This window comes from Lissotriton helveticus, chromosome 10 (genome assembly GCF_964261635.1).
Source record: "Lissotriton helveticus chromosome 10, aLisHel1.1, whole genome shotgun sequence".
NCBI classification, from domain to species: Eukaryota; Metazoa; Chordata; class Amphibia; order Caudata; family Salamandridae; genus Lissotriton; species Lissotriton helveticus.
Genome location: NC_136071.1, coordinates 487215585 through 487235652, shown reverse-complemented (window position 1 = coordinate 487235652; position 20068 = coordinate 487215585). Strand labels below are relative to the sequence as shown.

Below are 20068 nucleotides of genomic sequence, written 5' to 3'. Positions count from 1 at the left end.
CAGGGAGGCTCTAAGGCGGTGGGACCGGTGATATCGCACTGAGCGCTCACTTCGGGTGGGGGCGTCATCTTTGCAAGTATATTATGTTTTTAAAAGCACTTGCTGCCTCCTTCCTGGCCTCCAGCAATTTTCGGCAACAATAAAAATGTCATAACTCCAGTGATTAATGTTCCTCCTTGAGAGAGATCGAAGTTTAGTCTAGTGGAAGTTTTGACTCGTGGAAAGGTAGAGCAGAGGATTAATGTGCCTGCTGCAAAGAACATGCACCATGCAGATCACAAACTGCACATATTGTAAATAAGTCAGTTAATAAGTCAAAATCCTAACATTGAACAGTGAGCTATTAACTGTCATCTAAGAGCTGCATGCAAACTTCAAGGTATGAATTGGAGGGTTATGTTTTTCCCCCAGTCTTTGGTTATCTTAATGTTGCAAAAAGGGTTCGTTTGGATAGAATTCAATTCTGGCTATTAAAGAGAACCTCCAACCATGGTATTACGTTCTAAATTCAGAGTTTGTGTTTATCCAGACCAATCACTAATAAACTATAATGGCTGGTAACATGATTGTCTGATGACTCCTACACCTTGTAGTCCTTTGTCTTATGTAACATTTCCTATACAGTGATTTACACATTTATGACAGATTGTCTCTGTATAATGTGTGTGATATACATTTCTCTGATACCCTACACTGGTATCAGTAGCGCTGTAAATCAAATTAAATGCAGCTCAGTGAGAATGTGGTTATGGAGACTCGAGGGGCACTGTTAAAGGGTGGTAGTGAGGGAATAAGTGGCAGAGGAAGTAATTAGGGGCACTAACAAACATTGTTGCATAGGGCTCCACCAGCGCTAAAGCCGGCCACTTGCATTTCTACAGTTCTCACACCAAATCAAAAACGTTGATTTAAAAAAAAAACTTACATCTGCAGCATACCTTCAAGTCAATGTATGATTTAGTAGTGGTCTTGGTTGTTCTAGGTATTTTTTATTTATGTACAATCTTAATTTGTTTGCAATGGTGTCTTGTAATTTTGTATTGTATGTGTTGTGTTTTTGCACTCAACATAATTCTGGCAAGTAAAGAGGCCACACACAAAAAAGATTGTCCTACTACTCTTAGCATGTGCCTGTGGTATACTGGTGAGAAGATATACGTTAAAAGAAATTACTTAGTATTTATGTCATCCTAAGGTGGCAGCATAATGACACAAAATGGTAAAGGAGACTTTTGAAATGTGCGAGGTTTGCTTTTGTGTAATTTTATATTTTGAATGATCCCGCCCCTCATTACCTCAACAGGATCTCCCCACTTTATGAGACAGAACTGGAATTTCTATCAAGAACTCATCTGAAAACGATCAGTTAACATTAAGTGAAAAAACATCCATCTTTCTAAGACCTGGAACTAGCTTTTCCATCCAATGTGACAAATGTAATCCATTTAATACAGTTTGAAAATATATGGACTTATTTCATTTGTATATTTATCTTTTTGTCATTGTTACTGATATCCACGTTAGGTCTCTTCAGTGATGCCAAATAAGATCAATAGTCCCGCGATGTCACTTTCTGTGGTCACTTCTTGTGATGTTACATGCAAATTAGAGGGGCCTCACATCTTCCTTTTCGCCCGGGGCCCCAAAAGTTCTAGGACCGGCCCTGGCAAGGGCAGTACCATGACTCTCTTCTCTGTGCCGACGCAGAAGGGGTCTATGCTTTTCAGAGCCGGCTTTAGCGCTGGTGGCGCCCCCCAGTGACCACCTTCTTCAGGAATTCAATCACTACCAACTGTTAACAGTGACCCTCAGGCCCCCATAACCACTCTCTCATATGCTATTCTTTTGTTTTATAGCATTACTCCCGCTAGCGTAAGACGTCAGAGCAGTTGAAATCACACGCACAGAGACAAGGTATCACATGTATGTAAATAAGTGTTTAGGAAATGTTACATAAAAAGCGGACTACAAAGTATAGGAGTCAGATGCCATCCATACTGGTAGGCAGTATAGTTTGAGGCCTTGATCTGGAGATGCACAGACTCCGAATTTTAAAACATACCACCATGGTTGGGTGTTGGCTTTACTAATAAGAATTGATTTTTACCTAAATGAACCCTTTTTGTAACATTAGGACGATGAAACAATGAGGAGAAAATCATAGCGCTCTAACCTATACCTTGAAGTTTCCACGCAGCTCTATGATGAACTCACTGTTCTATATTAGGGTTTTAATTTATAAATTGATCTTGCCGACAATAGCTGTAACCCACTAAACAATGTGCATTATATGGACAGGAGGCCTCCACCAGCTCCTGGTGGCTCACCCACTCTCTGCTGCTTCTCTACACCCAGGGGGGCATATTTACGTCTTCTGGCGCATCTCTGCAAATTAGCAGGGATGTGCCAGAACAGATGTGTCAAGTAATCCCCCCCCTTGCCCCACCACAGATGCGTCGCATTTACAATGCGGCGCACCATGGTGCAAGGAGGGGCAGATACGTGACGCATCTTGAGGCGCACGGGCGGCGCATTGCTGGAGTCGCATCGCAAGCGTGACGCAACTCCTACAATGCACAGGGGCCCCCCATACTCAACATGGTGCCTCACGCCTTACGCCTGCTTCAAGCAGGCATAAGGATTTGACGCAGCAGCGTCGTAAAACTGACTCAGTGAAATCTTGTAGATTTCACTGCGTCAGCTTTACGTGGCCCTGCGAGGGAACGCCCAACCTGCGACAGAACGACCACATGAAACCTGACGCAGGTTTCATGTGGCGCAGGGCTTTACAACGTGACGCATCTGCCTAGATGCGTTACGTTGTAAATAAGTCGCAACGTGGTGCATGGTTTACGCCGCCGCTGCATCACAAAGGGGACGCAACGGCGGCGTAAAAGTGTCGCAAGGGGCTTGTAAATCTGCCACAGGGTGCTTTGCCCACACATGCGCAGGATTATACACCAAAGATGGTGGAGGCACTTGGAGTCCATGTACTGCAGCAGGGGCAGCACGAGTGCCAGGCCAGTGAGAGGGACAGGTGAGCAGAGATGATGGCGAGAGCAGGGAGATGTTCCATCTCAGAGGGTACAGATGCAAGCTGGTTCTTATGCACCTTTACCAATGGAAACTAAATTAGTTTCACAAACATGAGCAGGGTCACATGACTGAAGCCTCCTTCCCCAATTATATTGACCTCTCTTTAACAAATGCAGACTAACTCACTACTGTTATTCATATATATATATATATATATATATATATATATATATATATATATATATATATATATATATATATATATATATATATATATATATATATATATATATATATATATATATATATATATATATATATATATATATATATATATATATATATATTACCTACTGGCGGTCGCCAGTAGGTATATATAGTTAGGATTTTTTCTCTATGGGTTTTTTGAAAATTCTATGTCTAATAACTTTGGCGTTTGTGGACGGAATTGGCTGAAATTTTCAGGAAAATGGCACATTTTGTTTCTGAGCAGCCCCTGAAAATTGGGGGGGGTTTCGTCCAGGGGGGGTCGAGAAAAAAGGGGGGTCCCAAAACGTGTTTTTAACATTGAGTTTTCCATAGGGCGGTTGGCCTCACTTTTAGCCCGAACGGCTGAATGGATTTGCACGAAACTTGGCAAAATTGTAGGGACTGGTAGCCCGATGTGCCTTTTGTAGGTCTCAATATATGTGCTCCAGTGGATTTTGAGAAATTAACGTTTAAAAAAAGATATATATCTGTAACAGCGGACCAGGCAGCGGCCCAGGACGCGTACTTTTCGCGCAACGGAGCTTTGTGAAGCGAAGCTGATTGGTTCTCCGGCGTCTGTCAACATTCCAAACAGTCCGTAGCGGCCGCCATCTTGTCTCTCGGTAGGATCGAGAGACAAGAGGAGGCCAAAGCGAAGGGGCAAATGACCATAAGGGGGCATAGTACATTGTCGCTGACCCCCTAGGTTTGATGTGGAGGTTTTAAAAGGGCCCCGCGGGGCAAAAAAAAATAATAATAATAATAATCGAACGGCTGAATGGATTTGCACGAAACTTGGCAAAATATTAGGGACTGGTAGCCCGATGTGCCTTTGCTAGGTCTCAATATATGTGCTCCAGTGGATTTTGAGAAATTAACGTTCAAAAAAAGATATATATCTGTAACAGCGCTCCGCTTCGCGTAACGGAGGTTTGCGAAGCTGATTGGTCATTCTGTCACTGGGCTATAGTTGGGCTACATCTGGCTGATATTTGGGCTACATTTGTTTTTTTGTGTGTCTGGCGGCCATCTTTGGGCTACATTGGGCTACATTGGGCTTCATTGGGCTACATTGGGCTACATTTGGGCTCCAACATATATATAGGCCAATGTAGCCCAATATATATTTTTCAAAGTTAATTTTCGTAAAAACCACTGGAGCATATATCTTGAGACATAGCAAAGGCACATCGGGCTACCAGTCCCTACAATTTTGCCAAGTTTCGTGGAAATCCATTCAGCCGTTCGAGCTAAAAGTGAGTCCAACCGCCCTATGGAAATGAAGGAAATGAATGGGTAATTTGTAATTAGCAAATAGCTAATCGCAAACTAGGAATGGTAAAGAATCGCTATTTATTCCTTAAAGTTCGCTATTTAGGAAATGCAAAAAACTTTGATGATACATATGGCGGTTCATCTCTAACAAGATAAGAAGCATAGGGATACATTTATGATGACTGGCGCATCACCAGGGATGTGTTAGTCATTCTGTGCCGCTGTTCCGTCACCTATGGTGTGCTGCATTTACAATGCGGCGCATCATGGGGCAAAAACAGCAGAGATGCGTGATGTATCTGTGCCGTAAAGGTGGCGCATTGCTGGAGTTGTATCGCAAGTGTGATGAAGCTCCAGCAAGGGTCGGGGGTGCCCCTGTCGCAGGGTTTCTGTTCTCACACAGAACTGTGGACAGAGGATTGGAACCTCGGCGAATTAGGGTGTCCCAAAACTCACGTTAGTAATCAAAAACTCCTTAGCAAGCTAGGTACAGTGTCACATTGGATATAACAAACTCTCAATGTTTAGACAATCCAGAATATGAACTTATAGTACCTCAGGATACGTGGAACTCATGAACAGTCGGTCGTTATATATTTCTTAGAAACCAGAACATGGAGTTAAGAAGAACACATGTGTATTTGAAATGTTTATTTACTAATGCCGTCTTCTCAGGCGTAGTATCTTAGATAATACAAGTACACATATTATCAGTAGCAAAATTACCAGCATAGTTACTAGTACATAAAAAGCGAATGGTGATAGTATGTTAACATGCTGTAAATGAATAAGAGTTAGCAACACTTATAAGCAGCCGCGGGCCGTGGAGGGAGTTACGGTGAGGCAGGGAGGCGGGGAGGGGGAGAAGCAGGGTGGAGAATACAAGTACACATATTATCAGTAGCAAAATTACCAGCATAGTTACTAGTACATAAAAAGCGAATGGTGACAGTATGTTAACATGCTGTAAATGAATAAGAGTTAGCAACACTTATAAGCAGCCGCGGGCCGTGGAGGGAGTTACGGTGGGGCAGGGAGGCGGGGAGGGGGAGGGGCAAGGTAGAGAGGGCTCCACCCTGCTTCTCCCCCTCCCCGCCTCCCTGCCCCACCGTAACTCCCTCCAAGGCCCGCGGCTGCTTATATCTCACCCTCCCTAATACACATATTATATTATTTGCTAAGAAGGTCTCTTTGTGTTGGTTTAGGGCGTGCCCATACTTTAGTGTCTTAGATTTGAAGGAATCACATCAGCATACACCAGCTCTCTCTTCATGTGAACCGCATCAACTGTTGTGTATGTGTGTTCGGCAAAGCAATATAAAACCCGCCTCATGCCCAGAATTGGCAGAAGTTGCACTTATGTTATGAGTATGAAGTCGTGGAGATCAGACCTCATAACAATTCTGTATCGTGTTGTTCTTGAAACTTTAGCACTCGCTGTACAGATATAGTTTAACAAGCAAAGCAGATAGTAGAGCAATAACATATTATTCTCATGTAAACCACGATGAACTACTAGGTGGAAAGCTAAAGCAACAACTAAGTGTTGTGTGCAGAAGTTGCAAAAAAGGAAAAATGGCGTTTAAACCGGTAATGAGCCCATGCTAACTTAACACGGTGTAAAGATATCCAGGACCTAGATGACACCTCCCCATGATCCGGAAACGAACTGAATAAGATAATAGAAGTGCCATCTCATGAGAGCAGATTGCAAGTTTATATGTGGACGGTCCGCAAGGTAAAGCATTAAAAACTAGGAAAATTTAATGCTAAAGAAAAATAAAACAGCCAAGTACTTTATCGAGTCTTAAGCCAATAGGCAAGGTAAATAATAAAAACTTGACAAATAAGTCAATGAATTGTCAATGAAATGCTAGTACTCAGCATATCAAACATGAAAAAGGTCTATGACATAACTGTGTATGCAAAATAAGCTGCAACAGCCTCCAATAGGAAGTCACCGTCTTCATCCGAAAACAGTTCAGCCATCCAATTTAAAAGCGGAAAAGAACATACGTGCTCTCCCAGCACCGGATCCTCTATCACCATCAGAGGACAGCTCGGTGGGTTTTCAAGAAAGCTCTGTTCCAATAAAGACTGTGCTGCCGCCAGTAAATTCCAGGGACCAAGTAGTCCATGCATCAATGCCACAGCCATAATCCTTTCGCCAGGACAAACCAACTCGTGAGTAATGATAGGAGTCATCAGCTGATTAAAGTCGACGTCAGGAGAAACCGGTCCGCAGAGACACAAATCAATGGCCCAATCGAAATCACAGGTCAGGCAGTGAAATACAGGCTGGACACAGGTGAAGTAGGAGAATCGAAAAGATAATCCATATGCCGTGCTTAATATCGCCAACGGCATTGTGCCATAATATTCTAGCATGCGATTGCGGAACAGTGTCAGCAGCTGCAGGGTGGGAGGTTGCATAGGAGGGACATCCATATTTAAAAATGTAAAAAAGCACAAGAGCGTCCGCTGGTAATGCAAGTAAAAATGCCAATCCACGAACCAGAGTGGAGAAAATAGAATGAAAGGAAGCAGGGATGACTCCAAAGATTTTCTCAAATGAAGTCACGAGACCACTGGTAACAACTTTAAAAAAGTGCGCCAGGGTCTTTGTGGAGGATGCGTTAAAGATAGTCGGAACCATCTTGCTGAAATTGAAAGGCAAATCTGAATTGAAAAGTGTGTGCACCTCTGTACGGGTGTTCGCTATGTGAAGCACGAAAGTTTCACGGGCCGAACTCAAGGCCACCTCTCTCTGAGACAAAAGAGCTCTTATTCTTGCCATGCCGTTGAAATCTGTACCAAGGTTGGTATTTGTGGCCAGATTGAAAACTCCCTATGTTCATGTGTGGGAGGAAATAGAACATTTCTGCAGCAAATAACCCGTTCACTTACTGTTACGATAAAAGGAATACTTTTAATTAACTCAGAACAATCTTCATTATTGAGCATCAAATAACTACCATTTTCCAACAACTTGAACGTGGGGATGATAGCAGGAACTGGCGTGCCTTGCAACACGCAAGCCATATTTGGTCGGTGTTTGTTGCATGAACCGTGTAACTGTATGTGCCTAGACATTAGTGAATGATCTGGCGTCTCAGTGCATTCCTCTCCATTCAGATAAACTTCTTGATCATCTTTGAAACATCTGTATGTGTATGGAAGCGACCAGACCTCATGAAGAAAAGCACTACCTAAAGGTTCATAACGACCTATTGGTATATATTTCATACAATTTGAAAACTTATATAAAGCAAAAGGCAGCGTTATTAAACCGTGGATAAGGCACGTTGCCAAAAAACCCGCAATCCTCTGCTGATGATGTCACTGAGCATGTCATGAATGATGTAATATGTGACATCATCAGCAGTGGATTACGGGTAATAGTATCTCTAGTTTACTCCCCTATAGCTGTCTTTCTTTTAACATAAGTGTCTGTTTCCTTCCCTTATACTTACTGTTTTTGGTTCGCTTTCGGTTCGCGTACCGGCGAGCGAACTGGGAAGCGAACTAAGAGAAATAGAGGTTGGCACAGTTCCAAATATTGTACCAATTTTTTAATAACGGGGAGGTAGTTCTGAAAAGAACTTTTTTTTTTATTGTTTTTGTTGTTTTATATTTTTTTTATTATTTTTCGGAACATTTTTTTACTGTTTTTGAATTTTTCTGAACAGTTTTATATTCTTTTGGGTTTTTCTTGGAGGGGGCAATGAAAACGATTCATTGTAAAGGGCTCAACAGGAGCAACAAAACAAAAAAAGAAGTATTTATTATTTTGGGCGTTTCGTACAAACTTGCATATGATAGTCAATAGCTCTGTTGATCAGAGTGATGCTTTTTTCTCCGTAGGAAATGAATCCATCGCAAAATACGCAGATGTGTTTTACATCACCAAATCTCATTTGTATATTTGGCACCATCTCCCTGCCCTCTGGTCCCGTTACTTCCGGTACAACAGATCTTCTGGCCATAATAGGGAGATTATCTAGGTCGTTCCGAAACTGTGCAGCACTGTAGTTGTTAGGATGCCACCTAGTCATATGGCGATGCATTGTGTAGTTTCCGAAACTGTATTTTTTCTCGGTTCCTCTGGACAGTCTATCTTGACATATAAGGCAAGTTACGTATCTTGCATTTACTTTTTTCTGACCTTTGGGAATTTTAAAAAATTGCCAAATGAAGTTTTCTTTCCGGTGAGACGTCCTGGGCTGCTCAGGCAAAAACTGCCTCTCTTCGTGCTCGTCGTCCTGTTCTTCTTCTTCCTCTTCTTGTTGAATTATAACTTGAGCAGGTGGTCCACTCTTCCTTGGATGTGGTGGAGGTGGTGGGGAAGCACCAGCTGAAGCTACTAAAGAAGCCATTGCTCAGTGATCACAAGGGTCTGGAATTCCAATCGAAGCCCATGTTAGATGTCTTCACATCTAACATGGGCTTCGATTGAAATTCCATAGTGCATATTATCAAGCCCATTATCGCCGCTTTATCAGCAGTTTTCTGCCGATAAAGCAGCGATAATTTTATCACCTGTCTTGATAATATGCCCCCAGAAGCCTTAATCATAATATAAGTTCCAGAATTATTCTACAAGCGGTACCACCAGGTCATCGGTGTCCAAAATATGTAAAGAATTACCCCTATTCTGCCGCAGACAATATTGGTGAGGGATGAGCTTTTTCATACCTTGGATGGTCACATTACGTCAGGAATCATGGGGCATATTACCAAGCAATAGCGATAATTATCGCTATGCATGGTTAGCGGCTAAAATTATATCGCGGCGCTCCGACGATTTTTACCGCTGAGATACCTTGATATTATCAAGGTTAATCTCAAAAGCAGGAAAAATCCAGCGAAATGCATGAATATCGCTGAAAAGTCAGCGATATTCATGCATTACCGAGCTAATGCTCTTAGCCATGTTATCCACCTTCCATTGGATAACATGGCTAAGAACTGCTCAGGGCTGGCGTTAGCTTTTGGAGATATTCGCGCAAATATTTCCAAAAGTAAGGCTTTGTTGATAATTGGAGATAGCGATATTAGCGACTGTTTCCAGTCGCTAACATCTTGGCACGCCCACTTTGCATGTCATTAGTGATAAATATCGCTGACATGCAAAGTGGGCCCCAAGATGATCGCTATCTCCTACTAGCTGTCGCTAACTGGTGTTAGCGACAGCTAGGTAATAGGGCGATAAAATTATCGCCACTTTAGCGGGAAAAAGTCCAGCTAAGGCGGCGATAATGGCCCTTGGTAATATGCCCCCATGAGGGCTATGCTAGGAATCATCTATCGACGCCATATTACTAGAGGTGGAGCCCATCATGTCTGAACTGTGCTCAGTATGGGGGCCGGATGAAGTCAGCAGATGCCGTCGATGACCAGATATAGGGATTTATGTATCGTGTTCGCGCTGCACTCAATCTATGCTGTTCAATTTCGGTTTTCAAAAATATTCTGGAGTGTATGATGATCATGTTCAACATAAACACTAAACTACACTAAACACCGCCTGCACCTCTCATAAAACAAGTATTCACTACTTGTGACAAATGTTGATATTATAAGTGCGTTCACCATCCCTAGCTTGAATTGTCAATGTTTCAGAATCTCAATAAATGACAATAAAATTGTATCTATATTATTAAATGCGATACAGCACTGCCATCTAGCGGAACTGTTCAGAAGCGATTATAGCTAATTAAATTATTTTTTTGTTCTGGTGTTATTTAGGTGAATCAAATAACAGCCATGCACCAAAGAGCCTAAATGAAGACTGTGTCACATGAGTTTGGACCTAGAGGCCGATGGATGCAGCTTTTTTTTCGGGCACACTACTCAATGAGACAAACTATCACCTCAAATAGGCTAATGGAGGCCAGGGTCTGCAGCTCCATTTGAGACAGTGCATTAACTGGAATAGTATGGGTATTTCTAGGACACTTACTACCCCCGACAAGGCATAGCAACACTTTGAGGGTGGGGCGAATGCCACTCTGAAGGAACAAGGGGGCATATTAGTAAGAACTTCGTTAAAATTATCGCCGTTTTAGCAGGAGGAAACAACCGCTAAAACAGCCATAATGGGCTTGCTAATATGCTTTATAGAATTCCAATAGATGCCCAGGTTGATGCCCTTGGGCTAAGTTGCGCTCTACAAATCCCTCCTCACTCACTCACTCACTCACTCACTCACTGCACATCTAACCTGGGCTTCTATTGGAATTCTATAACGCATATTAGCAAGCCCATTATCTCCGTTTTAGTGGCAGTTTCCTGCCGCTAAAACGGAGATGATTTTAACGAGTTTCTTGTTAATATGCCCCCCAGTTTTAGATTTTCCTATTGTTTGTAGTCATGAATTTGAATAATCTTAGCTCCCAAGTTTTCATTTTGCCTATGTGTCACATTTGCATGCTTTCAGTGCCAATGGGTGGGCATTTTTAGAACTTGTGTGTGACACTTTGAGTGATGCTGTATCACGAATAGAATAAAGCGGCCGTGTCCATGTGAGAAAATGTGATTCCAGAACTATCCCCTTTAGTATAATATAATTGCGTAGAAACAGCCTTAAACAGTTCCAGCACTCCTAAGGGTTCATGCCCGGTCACTCGCCAACACTTGTGCCTGTGAGAGGCCCTTATTTGTGTACTTAGGAGAATGTGAAGGAAGAGCTGTAACACTTACGGTGTAATGTGCAACACAACCAACACACTCCTGGCTAAAGAAACTTACGAAGATACAAGTACAACAAGCCCACGCATAGTATATTCAGTCACCGAAAACGTAGGGGAAGATACCTGCCAAACAGACACAGGTAATAACTCATACGCGGGAAGCAACCAAACAACCCGGATAAAGGACCATAAACATTTAACCCAAAACCCCGCAGACGTAACCCTGATCACTTTTTCGAGAACTACAGAATCACCACCGGCCGATAAAGCTTTGGAAAGGGCTGTACACCTAGCGTCGCACCAGGAGTCCTCCTCAAATTCCAACAAATTGGGCTTTATCCCCCATTATGTATAAAGGGGAAACCACAACATCTTAAACAGAATACGTACTTCATGGGACAAGAAATCACCACAGCCTCGTTCTCAGCTACCTCTTTCATCGAACAAATTTGGCAGCAGAGGGACCAATTTGCAAAGTGGGGCATCAAGTTAAAAAAGATCGACCCCCCTTGCTATCCCAACCTGCTCCAACCAGTCTACCAACCAGAGGGTCTGTCAAAGGGGGCAAAAGGCCCAGACCACCAAACTCCCCAAAAAAGAAATGAGTGCATAACGAAGAACATTACCATCACCTTTGCTAACCCAGAATCCATTAAGCCCTCTGGACTTCGGGACCGAATTGCAGCCGGATCACCTCAAGATATGGCATGACCTCAAGATATGGCATGAATCAACACCCATGTAGCTACCAACCCACCCCAAGGCTGCAACATCTGCTCCTGGAATGTGGTCGGGCTTAGCACTAAACTTGAAGATCCAGGCTTCATGGAATTTATACAATATGGAGAGGACACACACAACCGTCTATATATCCGATATATTCAAAGTAACTAAGTGTCGCGTGCTCCTGGGGCTTCACTTTCCGTTCCCACAAGTGTTACCGAGAAATCAATGTAGATGCAACTCCTGCATAGAAGTTGTCCCCCAGTGCACAGCGTGAAGGACCAAAGCGTTGGTTTAATCCCCAACCCAGTGGTTCAGGTGAGCAAATCCTTCAGGTTGGGACCTCTGGTGTATGCAAAAATGGGTTTATTTTCAAAGAGGCCTCTCAAATCCACTTCTCTACTTAGTAGTGGCCAATGTTTTAAAATGATGTTGCGGTACCGGTTGCTAGTTGTCGAATATTTGGAGACCACTACCAACTGATGATATGTTGACAAGGTTCAACGATCGTGGATATCCGGAAGATATTCTGGACACCTCCAAAAGCAGGTGTGACGCATTCAGTAGACAAGGCTTACTGCCACACAAGAAGAAACAAGACATTAACCGCATGGTGGTGGTCTCCAAATATTCGACAACTAGCAACCGGTACCGCAACATCATTTCAAAACATTGGCCTTGATCTTGAATGGGGATAAACATCGATTTAAAGCTTGGAGGCTTCCACTGATAAACCACTACATTTGATTATTGTGAACTTCTTGACAGTGATGGTTTGTTTAACGCAATGAACATTGAAACCGACGGTTGGTCATTAAAATCAATCGATAACGAACTTTGCTGCACTTCAACTTTTATTCACTTTACAAATTGGATTAAACCAACGCTATGGTCCTTTACGCTGTGCACTGGGGGACACCCTCTATGCAGGAGTTGCATCTACACTGATTCATGGAATTTATCTCAAAGTATAAAATTATTTTCTTCCAGTAAACTTGGATGATTATTCCTACACCCATAACCGGATACAAGGAATTTCAGAGGCATGCCAAAAAAGCCGGAAAACTAGGGAGAGCCAAAGGAGGTCTTTCAATGTTTGTTTCAACCGATATTCCATGGCAAGCTTCAACAATAGACCTCGAGTCCTCTTGGCTGCAATATGTCAAACTCGAAGCCCCGCCTCTCATCTGTCTGCTGATACTTAACATCTACATTCATCCATGTTCAACCGAAAAAAGATAAGTGTACTTATTAGCAACAGTGACAACTCTAAAACTCGCTCATCAGGATGCAAACATCATCCTGTCAGGGGACTTTAATATGAACTTATTGCAAGTCATTAACGAGCATACACATGCACCGACCAATGAGACACAATCTCGGCAAGAGATGTGCGGCCAGTCTGGTGGAGCTTTCAATGAGAATGCTAAATGGGAGCAGCCCGACAGACAGTCCAGCATCATACACCAGGATCACTCAAAAATCAGCCTCAACAATAGGCTACACCTTCACGGATCATGAGCTCTTCCCATTTATCACGAATTTTCAAATATTGGATAGGACCGAAAGTGACCACCAACCGCAATCATTTATGTTACTAAGTAACATAGATAACCCAGTGCCATCCAGAGTATTATCCAACCAAACGCAATGCTTCAATTTAAAACGTCTGGCATGGAAATCCGATTTGATCAACGACATCATGGGGACATGCACCCACCTCCTAGAAGGATTTCAAACAGAACCCATAAACATTCAGGCATGGAAGCGCTTCACCCTAGAATTAAATCAAAAATTTTGCAAGCAGGCCACAGGAAAAAAAGTAAAAAGACTCCAATGGGCTGATTGGTTCACAAAAAAACTCAGGATGCAAAAACAACAATTGAACAAATACCTTAGGAGACTACGCACCCAGTGCCCCGCCCCCTCCCAGGACCTCTTGCAACTAGTTACCAAAGCCAGAAAAGACCTAAAAAAAGACATTAAGGCAGCAAAAAAAGCGTTCCAAGAACAACTCTGGGCCAAACTCCACCATTCCCCCAAACAAAGGGACTCTAGGCTCTTCTGGGAAATAATCAACCAGTTAGCAAATGGCAAGAACCGGCATCACAATTCTGACATCTTGTAGGACTCCTGGAGAGCCCACATGGATTACTTATACAATGATAAGTCAATGGTCTGCCCAGCAATTCTTGGCTCAGAACCAGGCGTGAAGCCAATTGCAGCAGGCCGCATCAAAATCACCCCCAACTCTGAAGCATTCCAATATTCTCCGCAAATTCGGAAGGAGCAAGTACTAAAAATCATTTAAAAAACTGAGATTCGAGAGAGCACCAGGACCCAACGGGTTGCCAAATGCCTTGTTCCGGCATAATCCCTCATTCTGGTCCGAACTCCTCACGCCACTTTTCTCTTCAATCCTAGCATCTTCTACCATCCCAGACTCCTGGAGGGGCAGTATTTTAAACCCAATATATAAGTCGGGTGCCCGCTCCGACCCCTCTAACTACCGTCTGATAGCCTTAATCGACGTGGAGGCTAAAATGTATGCATCAAACTTGCTGGTTGACTTGGAGGACTAGGTCAGAAGAAGAAACCTCATTCCCTACATCCAAACAGGATTTAGGGCAGGGATGGGCACACTCACGAACATTTCCGCGGTCACCCTGCTAGCCAACCAAGCTCTCGTAAAGTCCAGGCCTTTGTATGCATGCTTCATAGACCTGAAAGCAGCCTTTGACAAAGTCCCAAGAGCCAAGCTATGGGCAAAAATGCACAACTGGGGTGTCCCAACCAAACTCTTGGACGCTATAATCAACTTGAATTCCCAGACGTAGATTCAGGTCAGGCAAGGTGACGGGCACAGCATAACCAAAAAGTTCCAAACCCTTAATGGGTTAAAACAAGTGTGTGTGCTGGCACCCTGCCTCTTTAACATCTACATTGCCGACCTTGACAATCAACTACGGTCAATTCAATCAGACCCCCCAAAACTGGGCAACGTCCCCACACCCAGTCTTCAATACGTGGATGACATTGTGCTCCTTGCTCTAACACCTGTAGGTTTGCAGCGACACATCACCAAACTAGGAGCTTACACCACAAAGGCCCAATTAACCATTAACCACCAAAAAACTAAAGTGATGTGCTTTGCCAGACGAGTTAAAATAAAGGCTCACCGCAAATTCATCTGGAACCTGGACGGGCTACCTCTGTCACCGGTAGACTCATACAAATATCTAGGTTTCCTAATAGACCGTAACCTCAACTTCAAATCACAATTGGGACAAGACCGTACCAGAGCTAAACAACTGCAGTTCGCCTTCAGAGTCTTAAAGAAAAAACTCCCAGGGTGTTCTACAGGCCATTTGCTTGAAGCCATTTCAGCAAAATTCCTACCCTCGATTTCATACGGCTCGGAAATTCTAAACCTGAAAGATGCCATCTCCCTAAACTCTGTTCAATAAACCCTCTTCAAGGTCCTGTTCTCAATCCCCCGACACATTTCACAACCCTAAATTCTTGAGTATGGTCTGAGAAACCAGACTCCCGACAGATAAGGAGCGTTAGCCAAATATTACTGGAGAATGAGGGATGCAGAGGACAACACCCTTGCACACCACTGCTGGAAGGAAATTGAAATCCAAGCCAGGCTAAGTCAGTGTTCTGAAGGACTCCCTCGCGGTATTGCAGGTTGAGGAGGCCTGGCTCACCTTCCCCACTTACTCCAGTTTCAAAATCGTAGTGAATAAGGCAATCAAAAGGACTTCCTTAGTAATGGACAAAACAGCAGTCTCAAAAAAAAAACCACACCTGGGCCATGATTCAAGGCTATCAGCGGCTGAAACTGCAACCATTCTTGCTAGACCACTTCTCCCAGGAGAAAAAGCACTACCTAACGTTACTGCGGCTGGGGTCATTTCCATCAAAAGACCTGACACCAAAATGGAAATACCCCTGGCAATCCAAGGAATGTTGCTTATGCGGAGGATGGGATGAGTCTTTTTTTGCACTTACTATGCATATGCCCTTCCCTGGTGGAGACCCGGAGAACGGTCCTCCGGGAAGCCTTCAAGAAGGAACAAATACGGTCATGTAGAGCAGTCGTCATCCAATGCCTGGGAGGTCTATCAATCCAACTGTCCTGTACAGCAATAAAATTCCTCAAAATGGCAGCAACAGAACTGGAAGAAAAGGAAATCATTAACTAATTTATTAAGTTCCAGCATATCCACTAACGGCATTGTCTAAATGTTTTAAACTCTCCTGTTTTTAACTTCAAAATGTACATCTTACAAATGGTGGTTCCCCACCCTTTTATGATATTGTTTTAATGAAATCAAATAAAAGTATTTATGACTGACTGACTGACACTCCTGGCTATTAAGAGTATGGCAAAGGCAGAGAGATGACGCACTCCTGACACTGCTGGAGCTATAATGACCTGTGACTGAAACCCACTGCAAGTGCCCCAAGTTCATGGTTTTCATTTTGTAGCCAATGATGTGGCATCCACAAGGCACAGATTTAGATGCACATTTCTAGTTAGTCATGCTTTTAAAGAGGGATGTAATCCAAGTTCATACTTCATGGAATTGCGCTTAAAGTAGCTTCTTAATGTGCGAAAGGTTTAGCCTTCTGAGTTTTTTAAAGCAAGCTAGGTGCTGTATTTTGGGACATGTAGTTTTGCTTTCGCTTTTTTTAGAAGATATTGACTATGATACCAGAATATGCTGAATGTGCTACAGATACCTGACCTTTAAGGACAGCAGCATAAGTGACACTGTCAAACAAGGCGACCTCCCAATTCAGCAATTGTTGCTGCTGTATTTTCCATATGGGTCTAATACTGCCCTTGCATATCAACAATGACTTTAAATGGTGAACATGTGAGCAGACAAGTTTGCCTGGGCAAACTGAGGACTCACTCACTCCTCACTCAGCTTCCCAGTGCAGGTAGTAGCATGACTACTCACCCGTAAGGGTCTCAAAGCACTGGGAGGGGGAGTTGGATCTGACGTTCAATTGAAGAGCCATGTCTTGAGGTCCATCCTGAACTGCAGTAGCGATGGTGATTTCCTGAGGTGCAGAGCCAGGGAGTCCCAGGTCTTCGCAGCGAAGAAGGAGAAGGATCTTCATCCATCCATCGTCTTGGAGATCCATGGGATGGTGACCTGGGCCAGTTGGGTGGAGCGGAAATGTCTGGTGATTGAGGTATTCAGGTCCGGCGTTGTGAAGGGCTCTGTAGGCGTGTGTGAGGAGCTTGAAGGTAATTCTTTTGTTGATAGGTAGCAAGTGAAGGTCTCTCAAGTGGCTGGGGATGTGGCTCCAGCATGGGATGTTCAGGATGAGTCTGGAGGAGGCATTCTGGATGTTCTGCAGTTTCTTTAGGAGTTCCTGGATGGTGCCGGCATAGAGTGTGTTGCCGTAGTCGAATATGCTGCTGATGATCACATGGGTGACCATTTTCCAGGACTTCATGGGGATTCACTTGAAGATCTTACGAAGTAGGCAGAGCATGTGGAAGCAGGAGGATGAAACTTCATTGATTTGGCGGTTCATTGAGAGTGAGGAGTCCAGGATGATGCTGCAGTTTTGTGCGTGGTCTGTGGGTGTGTGGGGGCTCCAAGCACTGCAGGCCACCAGAAGTCATCCAGGTAGACGGGCTGGAGCCCAGGATGAGGACCTCCATCTTGTCTGAGTTAGGCTTGAGGCAGCTGTCCTTCATCCAGGTGGCGACTGCCTTCATCCAGTTGTAGAAGTTGCTCTTGGTGGCTGTGGGTTCATCTGTGAGGGAGAGAATAAGCAGGGTGTTATCGACGTAGGAGACAATGTTGAGTCCGAGACTTCTACCGATGGCTGCAAGTGGGGCCATGGATGTATGACGTTACAACGCATACATTTACATCGCGGTAAATTACATTGCGGTTTTTACAACGCAAGTAGTTACAATGACTTGCGTTGGAGGGTGCTGGACTTAGGAGTAGTATAATTTACTATTCCAACTCCAGTCTACGTACAGTAGGGAAGGTGTTGGAGAGTAAATTATACTATTCCTTGTCCTAGAGCGCCATCCAGTGCAAATCGTTGTAACGACTAGTGTTGTGAGAACCGCGATGTAATAGCATCGCGATGTAATCCCTGCGTTGTAAAGGATGTTTCCCGGGGCCATGTAGATGATGATGATGTGTGGGGCTCAAGGAGGACCCCTAAGGCACCCCGCTGCTGATCTCTGTGGGTTCTGAGTTGAATGGTGGAAGTCTAATTCTCTTTGTTCAGCTAGTGAGGAAGGAACGGATCCATTCTAGGGTTTGGACGCAGATGCCGGCGTCGTGGAGTCTGGCACAGAGAGTGTGGCGGTAGATGGTGTTGAAGGCGGCTGAAAGATCCGGGAGGATGAGGGCAGCAGTTTTGTCTCAGTTGGGGAGGGTGCAGATGTCATCTGTGGCGGTGATGAGAGCTGTCTCAGTGCTGTGGTTGCTTCTAAAAACCAGTTGGGAGAGGTCCAAGATGTGGTTCATTTCAATGAACTCGGAGAGTTGGGCGTTGATGGCTTTCTCGATAACTTTGGCTGGGAACGGGAGCAGACAGATGGGTCTGTAGTTCTTGAGGTCTGTCGGGTCCGCAGAGGGTTTATTCAGCAGGGTGTTGATCTCTGCATGCTTCCAGTCTTCCAAGAAGGTGGCAGACTCGATGAAGCAGCTGATGGTGTGGCAGAGTTTGGGTGCGATGGAGGTGCTGGCTCTGTTGAAGATGTGGTGAAGGTAGGGATCCGTGGGGGCTCCAGAGTGGATATTCTTCATGATCCTGAGGGTGTCTTCAGAGGTGAGGGTGGTCCAGTTGTACATGGTCTGCTTGGGTCTGGAGCCACTGAGTGCAGTGGTTGCGGGTGGATCTTGGGTTGTGAAGCAGTTGTAGATCTCCTTGATCTTGCGGTTTAAGAAGTTGGCCAGGTTGTCGCAGAGGTCTTGAGAGGGGGTATTGTCTGCTGTCTCTGTGCTTGGTTTAGTGAATTCTTTGACAACGGCAAATAGTTCTTTGCTGTTGTGTGCATTGGCATTGATGCATTCCTGTATGGCTGCTTTCTTTCTTGTTCTGATGAGGTGGTGGTGTGCGGTGATGGTGGTTTTGAAGGATGTGTCGTCTGGCATGAACTTGCTGTTTCTCCATATTTTCTTGAGCTGGCTGCAGGTGCACCTGGACTCTTGGAGGGTGGAAGAGAAACAGCTGGCTTTCTTGGAGGACTGCATGCCTGAGGGTTTTCTGAGGGGATCCAGTGTGTTAACACAGTCAGAGATGCAGTGGTTGAGGTTGCATGCTGAGGTCTTGGCAATGGCATCTGTGGATGTCTGTGGTGGGGCTTTGCTGATGAAGGTGGTGAGCTTGTCTTTAGTGATATTTTGTTCCAGCTTCTGCGAGGATTGCAATGGATGTGGTGGTGTAAGGTGGGTTTTGGTGAAGGAGAAGTGGACACAGTGGTGGTTGGTCCAGTGTGGCTGACAGAGCTGTTGTTACTGGCGGAGAAGATGGGGTCCAGTGGGTGTCATGTTGAGTGGGTTGGAGTTGTGATCAGTAGTTTGGGTTCGATGGTGGTGAGATTCTCCAGTAGGGCTGAGGTATTGTGGTCGTTGAGGTTGTCCAGGCAGAAATTGAGGTAGCTGAGGAAGATGTAGTCCATTGAGGCGAGAGCTTGGTGAGTGATAAAGTCAGCTACGGCTGTACTGAAAGGGTGGGTGGGGTCCGATAGGTCTGTAGATGAGGGTGCAACAAAGGGTGGCATTTTGGTTGGTTTGGATCTGGAAGTGGAGGTGCTCCATGTCAGGTGAGTGGTCGTTAACCCAGATCTCTTGGCTGGGGGTGAATGTATGATTTATTCAGCATTCCGTCCATCATTTGTTTGCGGGCACTTTTCGCCCTAAGTGAGATGGGTACACCCAGACGTGGCTCCCTTGCTCACTGTGTCAGTGGATTCAAGCTAGCCTGACTGATGAGGAGTAATACCCCAAAACTGATCCCAGGATGCTTGTTTCCGGTCCTGAGAGGACCTGGTTTGGCAGTTCGGGTTGGACTATTCCCATAAAGAATAGAGTCAA

General features: G+C 44.3%; 1 pseudogene; it reads left to right on the top strand.

The window, feature by feature from the left end:
• Positions 1–2966: 2966 nt before the first annotated feature.
• Positions 2967–20068, top strand: part of LOC144784037 (uncharacterized) — an 80382-nt pseudogene continuing 63280 nt past the window's right edge.